Source organism: Miscanthus floridulus, chromosome 4, assembly GCF_019320115.1.
Source record: "Miscanthus floridulus cultivar M001 chromosome 4, ASM1932011v1, whole genome shotgun sequence".
Lineage (NCBI taxonomy): Eukaryota > Viridiplantae > Streptophyta > Magnoliopsida > Poales > Poaceae > Miscanthus > Miscanthus floridulus.
Window position 1 is genome coordinate 102872705 of NC_089583.1, and position 18292 is coordinate 102890996.

At 45.8% G+C, this 18292-nt stretch overlaps 1 long non-coding RNA gene across 1 annotated transcript; it reads left to right on the forward strand.

Moving 5' to 3' along the window:
• The first annotated feature begins 654 nt into the window (after positions 1-654).
• LOC136552392 (uncharacterized) lies at positions 655-1637 on the forward strand. The gene is made up of 3 exons (XR_010782815.1): positions 655-792; positions 883-1163; positions 1255-1637. It is a non-coding gene; the product is annotated as an uncharacterized lncRNA (long non-coding RNA).
• Positions 1638-18292: the final 16655 nt, after the last annotated feature.

Below are 18292 nucleotides of genomic sequence, written 5' to 3' on the forward strand. Positions count from 1 at the left end.
GGGCGCAAAGTGACTGACGCCCCATAGGGCCACCAAGACAACAGTCGGCTTCGCCGCTAGCGTTCCACTACCAGACTGGGACGGAGGCGTTGAGCTGCCCATTCTTTGGCGTCGCCTAGTGAAATGGAGAGCGGATTGATCGGAGCCGCACGCCTTCCTTCCCGTGGTTTTATGAGTGACTCCGGGCTCCACTTCTGGAGGTAGGTGCCAACTGCCAAGTCCGTTGCATTAGAGGCGAAGAGAGGTTAGTAAGATGGATGGTGAGATCATCATCGAGGAAAGAGATCGACGGTGAGATCATCACAACCACCTCCGTGTTCAGTACTACTCATGCTTCAACAATTTGTGGCTGCAGTCTTCACTGCGTTAGGTAGGGCACGTTTGGTTCCTGGATATGGCTTGACCAGGCCCGTGGAATGCAGGCTTGGACTGATTGATTGCCCGGATGGCTACCAGGCCTGGCTCCGCCGGTGCAAAACTGCCTCCCTGGCCTGGCTCCCGGGAAACGAAATCAGAACTCAGTTCTCGTGAGCCTGGCCGGTGCGGTACAGCGTGGGCGTCTTCTGCTGCTCTGCTCGGCCACGCGCATGCGGGGCGGTAGCACACGGCCTGGCGGGTCTGCAACGGGCCATGTTCTCCGGCTGTAGCCAACCAAACAAAGTCTGCAACGGGCCATGTTCTCCGGCTGTAGCCAACCAATCAAGCTGTGGTTGCATGCACACATCCTGGCTGCTCAACGCCTGGCTCTAGGAGACGGGCCAGGCTGCTCTGAAACGAGAACCAAACGCGCCCGTAAGGCCTCGTGCGTGTCTCTGCATGGTTTCTGTTTTTCCTCATTTCTTACTCTCTACTTTTTCCCTTGTGCTTTCCACGTCAACGCAGAAATCCGCTCCTCCCCAAATCTACTCCGCCTCTCTGCTTCGCCGCCTGAAACCAGCGCGACAGGACGACGAGACGACGGCGAGCTGCGCGCTGCCACCGACGCCCGTGGTTTCTCCTTCTCCGTCACCCTCTACGCGACACGACGAGGAGACGACGACGAGGCGCGCCGGTGCCAGTGAAAGCCGTAGTTGCTCCACCTCTACTTCTCCGCCGACCCCTGCACGACACGACGAGACACGCCGCCGCCAACGATGGCCGCGCAGCCACCGACGATGGCTGTGGTATGTGATCTGTGCCCAGCTTCCCTATCCACTCCCCTCCTCAAGAATTCATCACGCTAGTGTGCTTTTGCTATACCCGTTTTTGATGCAGACACCGTCTTCCCCGAGCGCTCCCCTCCTCCCAAGTCGAGCCCCGTTGGAGATCTGCTACCGGTTCGCACGCTGCAAGTCCTTGGATCCATCGTCTACAGTTGCCTCTTGCCTGCTCACGCTGCTCGCCACTGCTCAATGACTGCAACAGTTTCTCATGTGGCCACGCCGTGGTGACCACGGTTGAACCAGGGATCCTCCTCTCATCTCTTTTTAATTTCTTCCCAAATAGGCGAAGTGTCAATTCCGTATATATGAAAGTTAATTTGTTTCTTTGCGTGCTCTATCACCAAGAGGAGTAGATTGATATATATGAGCGACTGAATCCAGACTTGCCACCTTATGTACTTTACGAAATGTCATATTTTTTCATCTCGTGTTACCTCCTCACCAAATGCATGAATTTCATCTCTTGACTGCATGACATAATGTGCTGACACTACTACAGCACAGGGATATAGTAACACATAGGTTGAAAAAAGTGTTACTAGCTCTCTTAGTAACACATTGTTTTTTGTGTTCCAATTGGCCATGTTACTATAGACTGATATATTGTAACACATTTATTTATCTACTGGAACATTTGTCTAGTGTTACTATGGTTATCTGTTGTAACACTTTTTTTAGCTCTAGTAACACTTCCATATTATGGAAGAGTATATAGGTTGTAACACTTTTTTGAGCTCTAGTAACACTTTGTCTAGTGTTACAATGAATATAACCAATTGCCACGTAGTTTGTTCCATTGCAATATGATCTCTTGCCACAAATTCATTTTGTGGCCATAGCCACAATTGCCACACAAAATGTTGTATTGCAATAGGTTCTATTGCTACGGAAATTATGTTGTGGCAAGAAATATTATCGCAACGAAATATTGTTGGTTGTAAACAAATGTTATAGCATCACTCAATGTATGTGGAAATAAGATATCGCAACGCAAGAGCATTGTAACAATAGATTATTACAACGAATTATAACTGTTGCATTTGGATTTATCGCAATAGGAAGATATTTTGGCAACACCTGTTGCATTCGATATCTGGTTAGTAAGCCATTGTTGCAAAAGAATTATAACAAAATAGAAATTCATAATTACATATATCAAATTAAACCATTATCCTCTAAAATAGTATTTACAATCATAATGCAAAGTGACTAACTATACTACAAGACTTTCATTGTATCTCCAAACTAGAACTATGAATTTTGTAACTATGATTGCGATGACAAAAGTAATCTATCTTATGTAGCCTTGGGAATTGCATGTTTGACGTTGTAGAATTGCTTAACTTGACCATGCCATGGCTCTGAGGCTCCACTCAAATTGTATCTTCCTGCTCAAGAAAAAAATACACATTGACATATGCATCAGCAAATTTCATGTTACTAAGGAGCAGCCAAAACTAAGTCTCTAGGGTATAACAATATTTTAGCAACACTCCTCAGTTGATGTGTAGAACTTTAACTCATTGACCCTTAACATTGTTGTTTTGGAAAATAATTCAGTTAACATTAGAAGTTAACGACAGGGAATTGTATTTGAGCACTTAAGGAAAATTTAGAAACAAGTACACATGGGTACGAGTTGTATTAGTAAGATGGTAATGTATTTGGGACTTCCTAATTGTGCAATCACAAAATGAAAGTGAAAAAGAAAAGCATGGCGCAAACAAAATACCACGAAAACTAATATAGAATGTTGTGAGTTAATGATGCCTTGCATTTCCAATATTTGGACAGATTGATGCACTTAGCATTAGAAAATTAGCAGCAGCTACAATCTTATATGATAGCAAAATGGAAGGAGGTCATCATCAATGGATGCTTATCAGGGAACAAATTAAAAATGTTAAACAGAAGAAAGAAAAAAAGAATAGAGAAGAAAGCAAACAATTAAGTGGTAGCTTAAATGGAAGAAAAGCAATCCAGGATGTGTCATTAGCCCTTTTTTCAACCTGTAAAAGAAAGCATAATTGCTTGAAGCGAACTAACACATGAAGATGTCACATGGTAAATATATCCAAAATGTATGTTGAAAAAAAAGAAACCACAAACTTGAAAGAGAGTATAGCTCCTTTGAGTTTCGCTAGAGTGAATCATGCACAATCCCAATTTGTTGATTCAAATCTTCCAATTTACTTCGGCATTTCAGCAAACACCTAACTGCATGAAACACATCAAAAAGATCGGATACATGAATGAAGTACTCCTTAATCAGCGAGCTCTTCATAGTAAGCAAATGACATACTGAAATTTTACTTTGAAGTAATTCGGTTTATTCAAACAGTAGCTGATCTTTCCTTCATCCCCATGGGCAGTTGGGAACTTTGGTTGCCACATTTAGATTTTAGAGAAGCAAAATACATGGATGTCTAGGTGCAGAGCAAAACAAACAATCAAAGTAGGAGGAATATGTGTGATACGTGAAGCACCTTGGCCTTGCAAAGCAAATTCTTGCCAGGGCACTAAAAAAAAGGGTGCCTTGGCCTTGCAGGCTTGTATGCAGGAACAGGCCAGGCCTGATTGTCCACAGTGACCAGGGTGGAGAATGTTGCTCGCTTGTATGCACCACCGAGGTAAGCACTTATACTGCCTGAGTAGATGAACATCATCCATTCAAATGTATGAGGAGGAGGTCCATATCAGCTGAACATATATTACAATTGTAATCTGTATAACCACATGAAAGAACAATACAATTTTTTAATGAAGATTATATAGAGTGAGATGACATTATGTATGAGTCGAAAATATTTAGAAAACAAATAATAACAAAATCATTAGTTAAGTAAACAAAAAGGCAGTACAGGAAGCCTTCTGGTCATATAAAAAATTGAGAGGCATCCAATTAGCAGAGGCCGGTCTCACGGATCGAGAGCAGGAACCAAATTAGTGGAAGCCCATCTCCTAGGTAGATATCCATAAACCCAGAATAATTGAATCAGGCTAAATGGAAAATCCCACATGAACATGGAGGCAACAGAGGACACGGATCTGAAGCTGTAAACATGGATGAGCAAGACTAATGATGAGCAATGAAAAATGAGAGCTGGACAAATAGAGCAGCCCCTTTTCCTTGATAGCCTAACAGCCATAAGGTCCTCAACAACGACAACAGATGAGAGTACAGTGGCAAGAATACCAAACAAGCCAATTCGCTAACAGATTTATGCCAATGGATAGCCAAGTAGCTGGAAAAAAGATATAGTAAGCCAGAAAGGTTTAGTCAGTTTTGTTATGTCTGGGAAAAATACCATTTAGTTTAGCCAGTTCTTGACCTCTTGATCAATATTAGACATTTATGAACTCTATCTCTAATTTATACACTACCAGCAAACATGCACCTATTAGGAATGGCTGCCAGTTTCTGTTTTGAAATCCTTGTAACAAGGGCTCCATGTAACTGATATTTGCAGAAACAAGTGCTGCATGCACACAACATGATAGTATAAGTTTAATCAATTTCCCATAGTATTAGTTCTGTTTTCTTTAACACTAGATGACTAGACCTAATGTATTTGAAAATAGATACCTGATCCGCACGAGAGCTCACAACATCAAATTGTATTCATTTCCTATTTGGAACAACAAAATTATAGTAGTCTTCCTCATATAGTCTCCTGAAACATTAGAAGGAATTGGTCATTAAGATGAACTCCAAAGGAAGGATATGTAAACAGTACGTTTCGAACAATAAGTGATGTATACTTATGAAAAATAAGATATGCTGAATTTTCATAAGGATATATGGACACCAATGGAAGGCTTTACAATAATGTGATTTCAAAAATCAATAACCGAGGTGATATAAATCCAGTATTTTCAAAGACTAGGGTAGGGTGAGACTTGCTGTGTGTGCCGTCCGAGGTGATATGGAATTATGGATCCACTAAAACATAAACAGGTAATGAACTGCAAACCTCCGGGTAGCATCAATTGATATTTCAAAATGGAATCTAAATCTAACCAATACCCCAGAAAAGCAAATTCACTTGTTTATTTACCAAATTGAAAATCACGACCCCCTTCCATGCCTGATCCCACACGGCCTACTCAAGACCTGGATGAGACTTGTGCACCGATATACCTTTTGCCCTGCAGCAGCTTACGACGGTGACTGAGATCGTGGGAATTGAAGCTAACTGCAGCCAGGCACTGAAGAACGACAACAGGATGGCGGCGGCTGGAGCAGCAGGGACGGCCGCCGCAGGAGATGCGAACCAATGACGACAGTGACGGCGCCGCCGCATCGGCAGGAGATGCAAGGAAGGGCGAAAGGGACGGCCGCTGCAGGAGGCAGTATATGAACGGCAACAATGACCGTGGATATAAGAACCGTCTGCCTCTTTTTGTTTTCGAATCGGGTCGCTGTGCTCTGGAGATTTCTCACGAAAAATGAAAAGTTTGCGCCAAAAGATATTTTGGCGTCCCTCTTTTTTTAGCGCGAAAAGGATGAGTATTTTTTTTAGGAGGGAGACAAAAACAAAAACAAAAACGTTATTCACAGAGAAAATTTTAGTTAAATCTCACTTACTATATCCAAATAACTAAAACACAGTCTGAAATTGTAAGCATGGGTTTGGTCATATTGACATACATTCCATAATAGCACGTCTTCCCATTTCCAAATTTTAATATATCCACTTGCTCTACCCTCCTGAGTTATGAAATTGTAAAGTGCTCACACACACACACACACACATATTCAATCCTTTTCAGAAACAGGTTCTTTTAATTTGTCCTAAGTCAAATTTATTTAATTTCATTGGCCAAGTTTATGGAAACTAATATCTACAGCATGGAATTAATTTCGCTAAATTCACTATGATGTATGTATTGTTATAGTATTTATTTTGTACTAGCAAGCATGTCCATACGTTATAACGGGACTTACAATTTATTGTGTTGTGCTTGTGCCAATGATAATAAACTAGCTATTTTGTGTATATTTAATTGGATTTGGTCCAACCTTAAATTACATAAATATCAAGGCCCATAATAAATGCTCGTGCAATATAGAATGAACCTCGTAAGAAAATTGATAGTGGATTGACTCAGTTTCAATGAGTGGCTACGTGTGCATTTATTGTGAGTTTAAGAAAGATAGAAGGCGACCCATACGCTCCTGACGTGCACGAGCTCGTGTGGGTAGACTATGATAGCTGTTGGGAAATTGGCCCTAACTGGATAGATGGGGCCTTCGGCGATGCTCGAAATCCCGAGTAATGATGAACACATGATTACAGAAGCAACTAATATTTCTAGGGTTTTGAGCCAAAAAAAGCTTCCCCCGCTCTCAGGATCGAGACTCGTCTTTATAGGGCACCGTGCTGTGATTACAGATTATATTCTTGCCCTTAGCTATGTAGGGCATATTCCTCTAAGGTACTATGCCCTGCTTCCTCCTCAGTGGCCTTCTTGTCTTTGTCTTCGAGTTACCACCCTTCTTTCGTGGGCCTCAGTCGAGCCGACTCTGAAGGCGTTCGTCCTTCATGGGCCTTTGTTGAGCCCCGCTAAGACCCACGAGGCGATATCTTCCTTCGCTTGGATTCCTTGGCTCCATCTTCTTCTGGTTCCCGCTGCCCCCTCTCTTGCCTTCGCCGTTTCATAGGCCTCTGTCCGGAGGTGTCACTTTGTGCATCCTCAGCGAAAGCCCTCGCCGACAGCTCCCAGGGCTTCCGAAGGCTTAGTTCGGCCTTTGACCTATTTCCTGACATCACTGAGTTGGTGACCCAATTCTTGGTTAATGTTAGACGGAGAACCTTTGGGTTCAAGCCTTCACGCCCCAACTTGGTTCACATTTGGTGGGGAACCTTCGGGTCCGAGCCTTCATGCCCCAACAATAGCGTAGTGCCAATGAATATTTTGTAGCACAAGACTCAAATCAACACTGCTACAGAAAGATTTTAGGAGATAGACCTCTAAATTAACAATGATGGACAATTTATGGAGCCAATGGTTAGGTGTTTAGGCAAATGTCCTCACATTCGTATTCGTATAACAATAGCAATAGACATAAACTTTTAAATTCTTTAAAAATGACAACTAATAATTGAATATGAATTAATGATAGATACAAATTTAGAGTTGAATGTTAGTTATTCAAAATTATATTAATGTTGCTCAGATAATTAAAACTAGTATAATTGACCATATTAAAATTAAGGTTTTCCAACAACATTAAAAATAAATAAAATACAATGTTTAAACATAATTAGTAATATTGAAATTAATAAAAATAGTTGTAGTCGTAAAGACAACTTTTAAAAAGTTTCAATGGTACATCACTAATTATATTAATTAATATCATTAGTCACTACTAGTCATAGATCTAATAGATAGTGTCGTCTAGTACTTTATTCTTCACGATGATATTATAGACTGATATCTTAATTGTTATTTGTATAATAACTTTTGTTCTAACAAAACAATTCGTGATATCTGGTTCAGGAAGCTCTCGCTCGCCTTCAAGTCTGCCTCAGCATCACCTTCGGGCCACTGACTCTCATCTAAAGATTGGCTGCATCAAAAGGACTAGTTTAGTTTCTTATCAGATGCTGTACTGCATCAACAAAGGAGTTAGTAGTCAATGAATGGAGTCCTACTTTCCAGGTTTTCAGGAAACTTTACAGAAATGACAAAAAAAATGTCAACCCTAAAATGATAGTACACTTGGACTATGAAAGTAAAGAGTTTTCCTAGTGCAAGCTCTCTGAACATATGTTTTTCCTGCTTAATCAATTATAAAAAGAAAAATAAATAGTGGAAAAGTTATATATAAAGACAGGATATTGTACATCGTAAACACCATAATTGCATAAATTTAAGTGTACAATTTTCTACTTATAAATGTACAATCAAAATTTAGCTGGTGTACAAACCTCAGCATGACTGCTGAAACGATCTCTCCATCCTTCTCCAGAACCATGGTGTACAACCCTTCGTAGCTTAGCCATTTAAATTCAGACATGTTTGTTCAAGCACGAAACGTCTTCTATATAAACGACAAAATTAAGATCTAATATATAACCGAATGACATCTCAGGATTTTTAGTACCAAGAGGACGCCTCATTTAAGGATCTTCAACAAAATTTCTTAAGTCATCTTCATCATCAAACAATCTAAATGAAGGTGCACTTGGAATATTAAAGTAGGGAGTGTTTTTAGTACAAGGTTTCTAAACAGTTGCTTTTCCTGATTAATCAAATGGAAAATCGTAAACAAAATTGAAAACTTATAAGTGAGAAAATTGGATATTGCACATGTCAAATACCATAATTGCAGTAGTTCAAATGTGCAATTTACTGCTAATAAATATGTAATAAAAAAATCGATACTAACCAGTATGATCCAAATCAGGAGCTGTATTTTTAGCCAATTGATTTTCTTTTGAATGATAGGGAATAGTTTCTAGGTCTAAAACATGCAAGTCAGACTAGAAACAGCTTGGACATTCTTCACTGTAACTAATTTCACATTGTCTTTGGACCGAAAACAAATAGAAAAATGGTTATCAACCATCACATGATTAGAACAAGTACAAAAATTATCACCATTTGCAGATCCACCATAAGAATGGAAATCCTCCTCCTCCATGAGTACCTAAAAAAATTAAAATTTAATCATCTACTATTTCAAAAAATATACATGCGTGTCATTTCAGTAACTCACGGAAGCTATCAATGTACTAAAAAAAGAAGTATACAATCCTACGACTACTGCTAGCTGAGATGTTCTCTAGACTATGTTCTGTTGCATATAGAATAGAAAAGAACACAATTGTTCCAAGCAAGCCACTTAATGATAAATCAGAGCTAATAGCACTCTTAAAAGGCTGCAGTAGCAAGCACGAGAAATATTTAGTTAAGCACAGTGAACAGGAGAACAAAGAGGCATTCAATTTGAGATACTAAGACAAGGACAAAAATAAGATGTGTATTTGCACAAATCACAATTAATAAAGTTCAAGATGTGTTAGCACCAATCACAATTAACTAAAGTTCACCGCGATGGAGTGTCAGAGAATCAACCCGTAGAGAGCACTTAATCCTTGCGCGGATCAAGGGGGAGCTACACCCTTAGCGCGGGTGCTCCAACGAGGACTAGTGGGGAGTGATAACTCTCCGATATATTAGAAAAACATCACCGTATTCCTCTCCTTCTCTTTACTTTGAGCATTTATATTTGAGCAATTTAATTTATGTCTCTACATTCTTAGAATTGCCAAGCTAGAGTAGGATTGGAACCCAATGTGTAAAACTTTTGTGTGGTAGAACAATAGAAACACTTCTAGGCACGAGAGGGTGAAATGGGCTAAGTGTATGGCTTAATTATTGCAAGAAATATAGAATTAGCCCCATTCACCCTCCCCCTCTTGGGCACCTTGATCCTTTCAATTAGTATCAGAGCCTCGTGCTCCTTGAATTAGGCTTAACCGCCTAGAGCAAGATGTCCCACAGGGATGAACCCCCTCCTGTCTTTGAGGGAGATGACTTTCCTTATTGGAAAATTCGCATGGAGACGTATCTAGAGGCTCTAGATATTGGAGTGCTTAGAGCCGCCTCACAAGATTTCCCAACACCTAGGGATCCCGCTAACCTTCAAGGTGATGAGATTCACTACGAGAAGTGGAATACAAAGGCTAGAAACATTCTTTTTAGACGCCTTTGCAAGGATGTCTTTAACCGTGTGCGAAACCACAAAGACGTCCATCAACTATAGTTGGACATTTGTGCACTTCATGAGGGAACCAAGAGTGAGCATAAGGAACCCTATCACCTCGTGATGAAGAAGCTTAATTCATTTGAAATGCTTCCTAGTGAAAATGCTAATGAAATGTATTCACGCTTGAATATTCTTGTAGAGGAGGTCAATGGGCTTGGACTCACTCAAATGCAACCATCCGATGTTGTGAGAAAGATCTTGAGTGTCCTCCCCATTGACAAGTATGGGCATATTAGTGACTGGTGCTTCATCAAGGTGATCTTTCCTATCGCTACGCCAACTCAAATATTGGGGAAGATCAATGCACATGAGATGTATATGCACATCACTTCACAAGATGACTCTTCTTCCACTAAGAAGAAAGATTTGGCATTCAAGGCTAGCCAAGAGAAGAGGGGCAAAGCAAAAGTTGATCATGATTGCTCAAGTGATGATGAGATTGATGATGCAAGCCTTGCTCTCGTGGTGAGAAGAACCGCCAAGATGCTCAAGAAGCTAAACAAGAATGGTGTCAAGTTTGATGGCAAGAAGAAGAAATTTTTCACTAGTAGTAGAAGGAAGCCCATCTCCGAAATGGATTGCTACAATTATAGAGATCTTGGTCATCTAGCTCATCAATGCCCCAAACCCAAGAAAAACAAGTATAAGAAGAAGTACAAGGGCAAGAAAGATGACCCAAGTGATGATGATGTTAAGAAGAAGAAGAACAAGCCATACAAGAAGAAGGATGGCAAGAAGAAGGAATTTCACAAGAAGAAGAATGGCAAGGCCTATATTGTTGGTGATTGGCTCACGGACATTGAATCATCAAGCGGCTCATCCGATGATGAAAGTGAAAATGAGAAGGAGAAGGTGGCCGCTCTTGTGATTAGGTCTTCACTACCTTCATCGACACCGTCGTCATCATCTTCTACACACCTATGCCTCATGGCCAAGGGTGAACGAAAGGTACAAAATGATGATGATAGTGGTGGTGATGACAATGTGTCGGGTTCATAAACTCAGGGTCCCTCGGGGACCGGCTTCCACGCCAGGGCTCGGCCCAAGAAAACAGCATGTAGTTCATGGGCCGACCCAAGAGTCTAAAACGCAACGGGCCGAAAGGACAGCCCGGTCGCCGAATGGAAGGTCTACCCAAAGGAACAAACACCCGCTCATCAACTTCTTCGGCCCACCTCTCCGACCGGAGCACTCGCTTCGGACGCCAGCCACCTCTGGGCGGTCTCTCCGATCAGAAGTCCTGGCCTAGAACACTGCTTCCTACTCCGACCCTCATCTCTGACCAGGGACCCCATAGGAAGCCTGTTTACCGCTCCTCTCCGACTGGCGCGGCCAGGGCCGACTAGGGCCATCCGACCGGGGACGCCCGCTCGGAAGGGAACAGGGGTGAACGGAGAAGGCAACGCACAAGTCAAACCACGATACTAGGACCATACCATGTACGCCTGTGGGAACAGTGCTCCACAACCACCCTGACACAAACAATATTGTAGACGCCGTTGGACTCCCATATGGCAAAAAAGCCCCCATGCCTCCAGGCATCGATAGTACTATGGGCATCAGGGTTCACCATACCTGGTACACGTGGTAGGGCTCCTCACATACCAACACTATTTTGTAGGTACCAACATCTACCCTTCCTAAAGAAGGCAACGCAACCTCCCATATGCACCTAATGTTCTACAGTGGCATCAACAGCATTGTGGGCGCCTACCATCATCACTGTCCTCATCGGCGTGGGCAACAAGGCTTAGTAACATCCGTACTCTCTCCCTCTCGCCTGTAGAGCCATCCCCTTCATCTATAAAAGGGGATGTGCTCCCTCCAACGGAGGAGGTCGACTTCTTCAAGTTGAGATTCACTAGATCGATAGCTCACAACCCTTCAAACACACGCTTAAGCACCTAGCTCATAGCAGAGTTCTGATCACCCTCGGCCCTTCTGGTCGGACCCGACCGGGCCTCTCGTACACCCCACCTTTTTCCTTCCCATTTGTAACCCCACTACAAACTTCGAGCACCTGGGCTAAGGAATAAAGTCATCGACCGACCCAAACTGAACGTAGGGCACGTTGCCTGAACCAGTATAAATCCTGTGTCATTGAGTGCTAGGCCACCTCCGATCATAATGTATAGCAAAACTATAAATATTCACTAGTTGGTCACTTTCTGTACCGACAGTTGGCACCGTCCGTGGGGAAGACGTTGTACGTTCAACATGTTTTGGTCATCGGATGGCCCATTTTTCTGCCATCCCCGCCATGGTGGGCTCGAGCGATACGATTCGCTTCGGCTCGTTGGAGTTTCCCGCACTCTCGCCCACCGGGATGTGGGTTCCACCTGTCTTTGAGCCATCCTAGGCCTTCCTCTTCAGAAGCCTAGACTTCGTCGCCGACCGACTCGGCGTACTACACTTCTGCGAGAAGGCTCGCAACCCGGCACCCATCGGAGGGACGTCCTCCATCGACTCCGGGACGTGTGACTTCGACGACACAACATCTGTGCTTCATTCCGAGCAAACTCTCTACTCAAACCCCACTATAAGTAATATGCGTACTACTATTTGCTCTTTATTTACTATCTCCCACCAATCACCCGGAGGGAATGTACCACCCATGCCACAAACACCGTACACCGTATGATCAGTTCCCCTATGGCCTCGCGTCCTCCGCAGACACATATGCTCGGGGGATCCGAAGGATGCTTGCACCATTCCCCCGCACGTCCGAGTTCGTGGGAATGGCAGGCTGCGTTCCTGCCATTTCCCATGAACTCCTGGATGGTAAGGACGAGAGCAATGGTTCCAGCATCGGTGACATGGTGCCCAACCACCGTCCATCCTGGGAGTGCGCTATGGCAGATGCTCCGGGACAGCCACTGATGGTTGCGGAGTCTGCACAAACTCACACCCCTCTGGACCCATATTCGGGGGCCCTCGCATCTACGTAGGCACACGTCGAGGAATTACGACAATGATGGCAGAACCTGCCACCGCCTGTGCCGACGCCGTTAGTATGGCCCGTCGTGCCCCATGCGCATGGCCCGGTGGGCGGCGCCCAGCGTCGCACCCATCAGGTCTAACACGACATCATGAACGAGGAGAATGATCTCCCTCAATTCACTTGGTCCGGCCAAAACATTGCCGCTGCGGCAATGCTTCTGCGCGGCGTTCTCAAGCCCGCCGACCCCTAGGAGCGGGCAGTCTACCGAAACCTCTGGGTTCTAGTAGAAGCCGCCACCGTCCAACAGGTAGAAAGCTCCGCGTCGCGACTCTGACCTGCGCCCTCTCTCCCCACCGGGGGACAAGGATGCACCAGACGGATCGCTCCATTCGCTCGCTGCCACAGCCGCTAGGCCTGGCTCAGGGTGCAGCAGTCGGGCAACGGTCCAACCCGGCGCCTGCTCCACACCAACCGCCGGTACACGAGCAGCCTGATCCGCACTAGGACGCACGCAGCATCATTGGCAACCGGCGTTAGGCTTGACACGATAACGATGTCCACCGTACGGCAGCAGACGACACGAACCCTAGCCAAACCATCGAGGGAAGCGGAGAAACGCACCCCAGGCATGGTCGTCGGCCAGACGACCAGAGCCCTAGCCCTGAGGGCCCGAGGCCACGGGCCTTCAGCCGGCGTATCCGGAGAGCACCGTTCCCGCAGCGTTTTTGGTCGCCCACCAACATCACCAAATACACCGGGGAGACCAACCCAGGCATTTGACTCGAAGACTTTCAACTCATCTATCGGGCCGGAGGAGTGGATGATGACTATTTCATCATTCAATACCTTCCCATTTGCGTGGGGGAACATGTTCAGACATGGCTCGAATTCCTTCCGCACGACAGCATCCGCGACTGGACGGACCTCAAGAGGGTCTTCATCGGGAATTTCCAAGGAACGTACGTCCGCCCGGGAAACTCCTGGGACCTCAAGAGCTGTCAGCAGGAGCCCAACGAGTCCCTATGGAATTACATCCGTAGGTTCTCCCAACGATGCAACTCCCTCCCCGATGTCGTCGACGTAGACATCATCAGCGCGTTCCTCTCTGGGATGAACTGCGAGTCCTTGATCCACAAGCTTGGCTGCTTGAAACCCCATACCACCCGCGACCTGCTCGACGTCGCCGCCAACCATGCCTCTAGAGAGGTGGTGGTCGGAGCGGTCTTCGGTGGAGGCCGAGACAAGGTCAAAGCCAAGCGCACGGACCCGGACGAAGGCCCCTCCATGCAGAGGGGCAAGAAAAGCAAAAAAGATCGACGCCGGTCGGACAGCCCCATGCTGGTCGCCGCGGCCGATCGCGTGGCCAAGCAGCCCCAACAGGGACTGCCTGACCACTTCAACAAACTCATGGATGGTCCACGCCCCAACCATGCCTATCCCGTCAAACACCTCTACAAGGAGTGCGAGCTCCTCAAACATTTTCTCCGATAGACCGATGGGTCAAAGGAGGGAGACAGCAAGGAGCCGGCAGCCAAGAAGGGATGCGTGGCAGGCAAGGACAGAGACGGTTTCCCCAAACCTAAAGAGTGCATCATGATCTTCAGCGTGTTTGATGCCATCTGGACTAAATGCCAGCATAAGGTACGCTACAGGGAGGCATGCGCCGCCGAGACGGCCGTCCCCTCCTTCCTCAGCTGGTCGGAATCCCCGGTCACCTTTGATTAGAGGGACCATCCCTCCCGCGTCGTGAGACCAGGATGCTACCCGCTCGTCGTCGACCCCATCATCCGCAAGAAGCGCCTCACCAAGGTGCTGATGGACGGAGGCAGTGGCCTCAACATCTTATACGTCGACACCCTCAATGCCATGCGCATCCCCCGATTGGAGCTTCGCCTAGCGGGCTCCCCCTTCCATGGGGTAATCTTGGGAGCATAGGCATACCCACTCGGACAGATCGATCTGCCCGTCACGTTCGGCAGTCGGGCCAACTTTTGCTCAGAGGTCCTCACCTTCGAAGTGGTGGACTTTCCAGGGTCCTACCACGCCATCTTAAGGCGGCCATACTATGCAAGATTCATGGCAATCCCCAAATACACCTACCTCAAGCTGAAGATGCTAGGACCAAATGGCGTCATCACCGTGAGTAGCGCCTTCTCACACGCCTTCGCATGCGATCGCGAGCACTACGAGCTCGCCACCGCGGTCGTCAACTCATCCGAGCTCCTGCAGCTTGGGGAGTCGTCAACCCCAGTAGCCCTAGACTGCAACAAACCTACATCCTCAACGGCCTTTTGCCCACTCGAGGAAACCAAGGCAGTGGGTGTCGACCCCACCGACCAAGCCAAAATGGTGCGAATAGGGACTCAACTCTTGGCCAAATAGGAATGCAAGCTCGTCGACTTCCTGCGTGACAATCGTGATGTCTTCGCATGACAGCCTTCTGACATGCTGGGGATACCCTAGGAGGTCACCGAGCACGCACTATGCCTTATCCTAGGCTCAAAGCTCGCCAAGCAATGCCTGCGTTGTTTCGACGACGAGAGGCGTAGGGCCATAGGCGAAGAGATCGCCAAGCTCCTTGCAGCCGGATTCATCAGGGAGGTTTTCCACTCTGACTGGCTCGCCAATCCTGTCCTTGTTAGAAAAAAGACCGGGAGGTGGAGAATGTGCGTTGATTATACTGGACTTAACAAGGCATGCCCAAAGGATCACTTTCCCTTGCCATGCATAGACCAGATAATCGACTCCATCTCGAGTTGTGAGATCCTCTCCCTTCTGGACGCCTACTCAGGCTATCACCAGATCACGATGAAGCAGTCCAATCAACTCGCAACCTCATTCATCACCCCGTATGGTTCATACTGCTACATGACCATGCCTTTCGGCTTGAAGAACGCTGGCGCCACCTACCAAAGGTGCATGCAACAATGCTTCGCCGACCAAATCGACCCGCCCGATCAGCCTGATCAGGCCGAACGGCCGAAACCAACAATCACCGTCTATGTTGATGACATAGTGGTCAAAATAGCTCGAGCGTGTGATCTGATCGCAAACGTGGCTGCGGTGTTCGTGAACCTCCGAAGGTTCAACATCAAGTTGAATCCCGAAAAATGTGTTTTTGGGGTTCCGAAGGGAAAGCTGCTCAGATACATCATATCCGAGCGCGGCATCAAGGCCAACCCCGAAAAGATCGCAACCATCCCCAACATGGGTCCCATACGCAACGTCAAGGGCGTGTAGAGGCTCGCCGGCTGCCTGGCTGCCCTAAGCCGCTTCATCTCTCGGCTCGGCGAACGAGGGATGCCACTCTACAAGCTCCTCAAAAAGATGGACGCCTTCGTCTAGGCTGAGGAAGCCCAGCAGGCTCTCGAAAGCCTCAAAACATCCCTAACATTGGCCACAATCCTCGTCGCTCCCAAATGGGGAGAACCCCTCCTCCTTTACGTCGCGGCAAGTAACTGATGATGACATGACACCCATGCATATGACCATGTTTGGCACATGGTATGGAGGGGTAGGAGGCTAGGAAGGGTGTCCAAGTCAAGAAGGAGGCACGAGGCTAATTCGGTTTGAGTCCCTGAGGTGGAGGCCCAAAGCAACTCAAGTTTGAGTCTGCCTCGACATTCAAGACCAGTCTGCCTTAAACCGGTCACCCAGGACACATCCGGATTCCATTTTCAACGATCCACATATGGTTGGAAAGCTAATTTGATTGGAGACGAGGATCCCGATCTTCCGTCAGGTAGAGGTAACTATCGTTGTGGCGAAGAATGACACACCGATCCGGCTTTAGATCGAAAGATCGAACCCTGCAATCTTAGCACCACAACTCCTCTGGTTATCAACCAAGACACGGAACCGATTGACCTCACCAAGAAGGCTAATCCCTGCCTGCGCAACGAAGAACACAAGCAAGAACAAGAAAGAAAGCAACCAAATTGCAGATGAATGAGTAATCTCACGAGTTAGGGTCTCACAAACCGATGAACGGCGAAACTATTCTTGACAGAATAATTTAAGCAAAACCCAAAACCTAATGATGGTGGCGGCGTATGATTATAAAGGTCTTAGGGTCGTCGCCTACCCTGGACACTCCCTCTAATGGGCCCAAACATGATACACGGTCTATCGGACCAAAAGACGGTGTCACAGCACCCTGGCAGATTCTAGATGTTGACTTGTTTCGATAATTCCCGTTGATTCTGGAGGCCTTTTTGATGTGAGACCACTTGGATTGGCTTCCTTATCAAATTAGCTTTCCAACCATATGTGGATCATCGAAAACGGAGTCCAGATGTGTCCTGGGTGACCAGTTTAAGGTAGACTGGTCCTGGATGCCGAGGCAGACTCAAACTTGAGTTGCTTTGGGCCTCCACCTCGGGGACTCAAACCGAATTAGCCTCGGGCCTCCTTCTTGACTTGGACACCCTTGCTGACCTCCTACCCCTCCATACCATGTGCCAAACATGGTCATATGCATGGGTGTCATGTCCTCATCAGATAACTTCGTTGTATCCGATTCGTTTATGGCACACTGATGATCCATTTCCGATGCATGAAGGCGAACACGTAGGCACCACAACCCGTCACCAGCCATGCCCGCCACTAGTAGAGGCACGACCGACACCGAGCGATATTCTGAGGACACATGAAATGAAGGCATTGGTTGTGGAGGCGCATGTGCTCTCGTCGTCCTCCAATTCTTTCCGCATTGCTCATTGTCGGGTGATGTTTTCCACATTGTAGATCTAGTTAGAACATCTCCAGCATTAGTAGAAAACTCCAACCCAAAAACTAGTTATTGAGGGAGATACAAAACGTGCTTTTGAGATTTTAAAGGTCTTCTCTCCAGCAGAATGAGAAAATCCAATCCCCATTAAGAAAAATAGTGGATTGCGGGAGATGTCTCCCCTTTATTTGAGGGGTGGGAGGTTATGATTTGAGAGAGTGAGAATTATTTTTTCTCATTAGGGTTAGGTTTGGGGAACTGCTGGAGCTACGATAACTCCAAAATAACATTTTTTCTCGTTGGGTTAGAAAAGGAAAACTGCTGAAGATGCTCTTACTCCCTCCATCCAGGGGCGGAGAAAGGGGGCGAGCAGGGGCCTAGGCCCCCTATGAATATGAAATCTCCACTGCTTTTTTGAAATTCCGATAAATTTTGAAAATTTTACACTGTTGTCCCTCCTAACATTAAAAAAAACTTCCTGGCATGCCTTCGTCCTAAAATAAGTGTCATTCTTACTTTTCGAGAAGTCAAACATTTTTCACTTTGACTAAACAAAAATATTAATATTTGTTGCATAATTAGTATCGTTAGATGAGTCGTTGAATATATTTTTATAATAAATTTATTTGGAGATATAAATG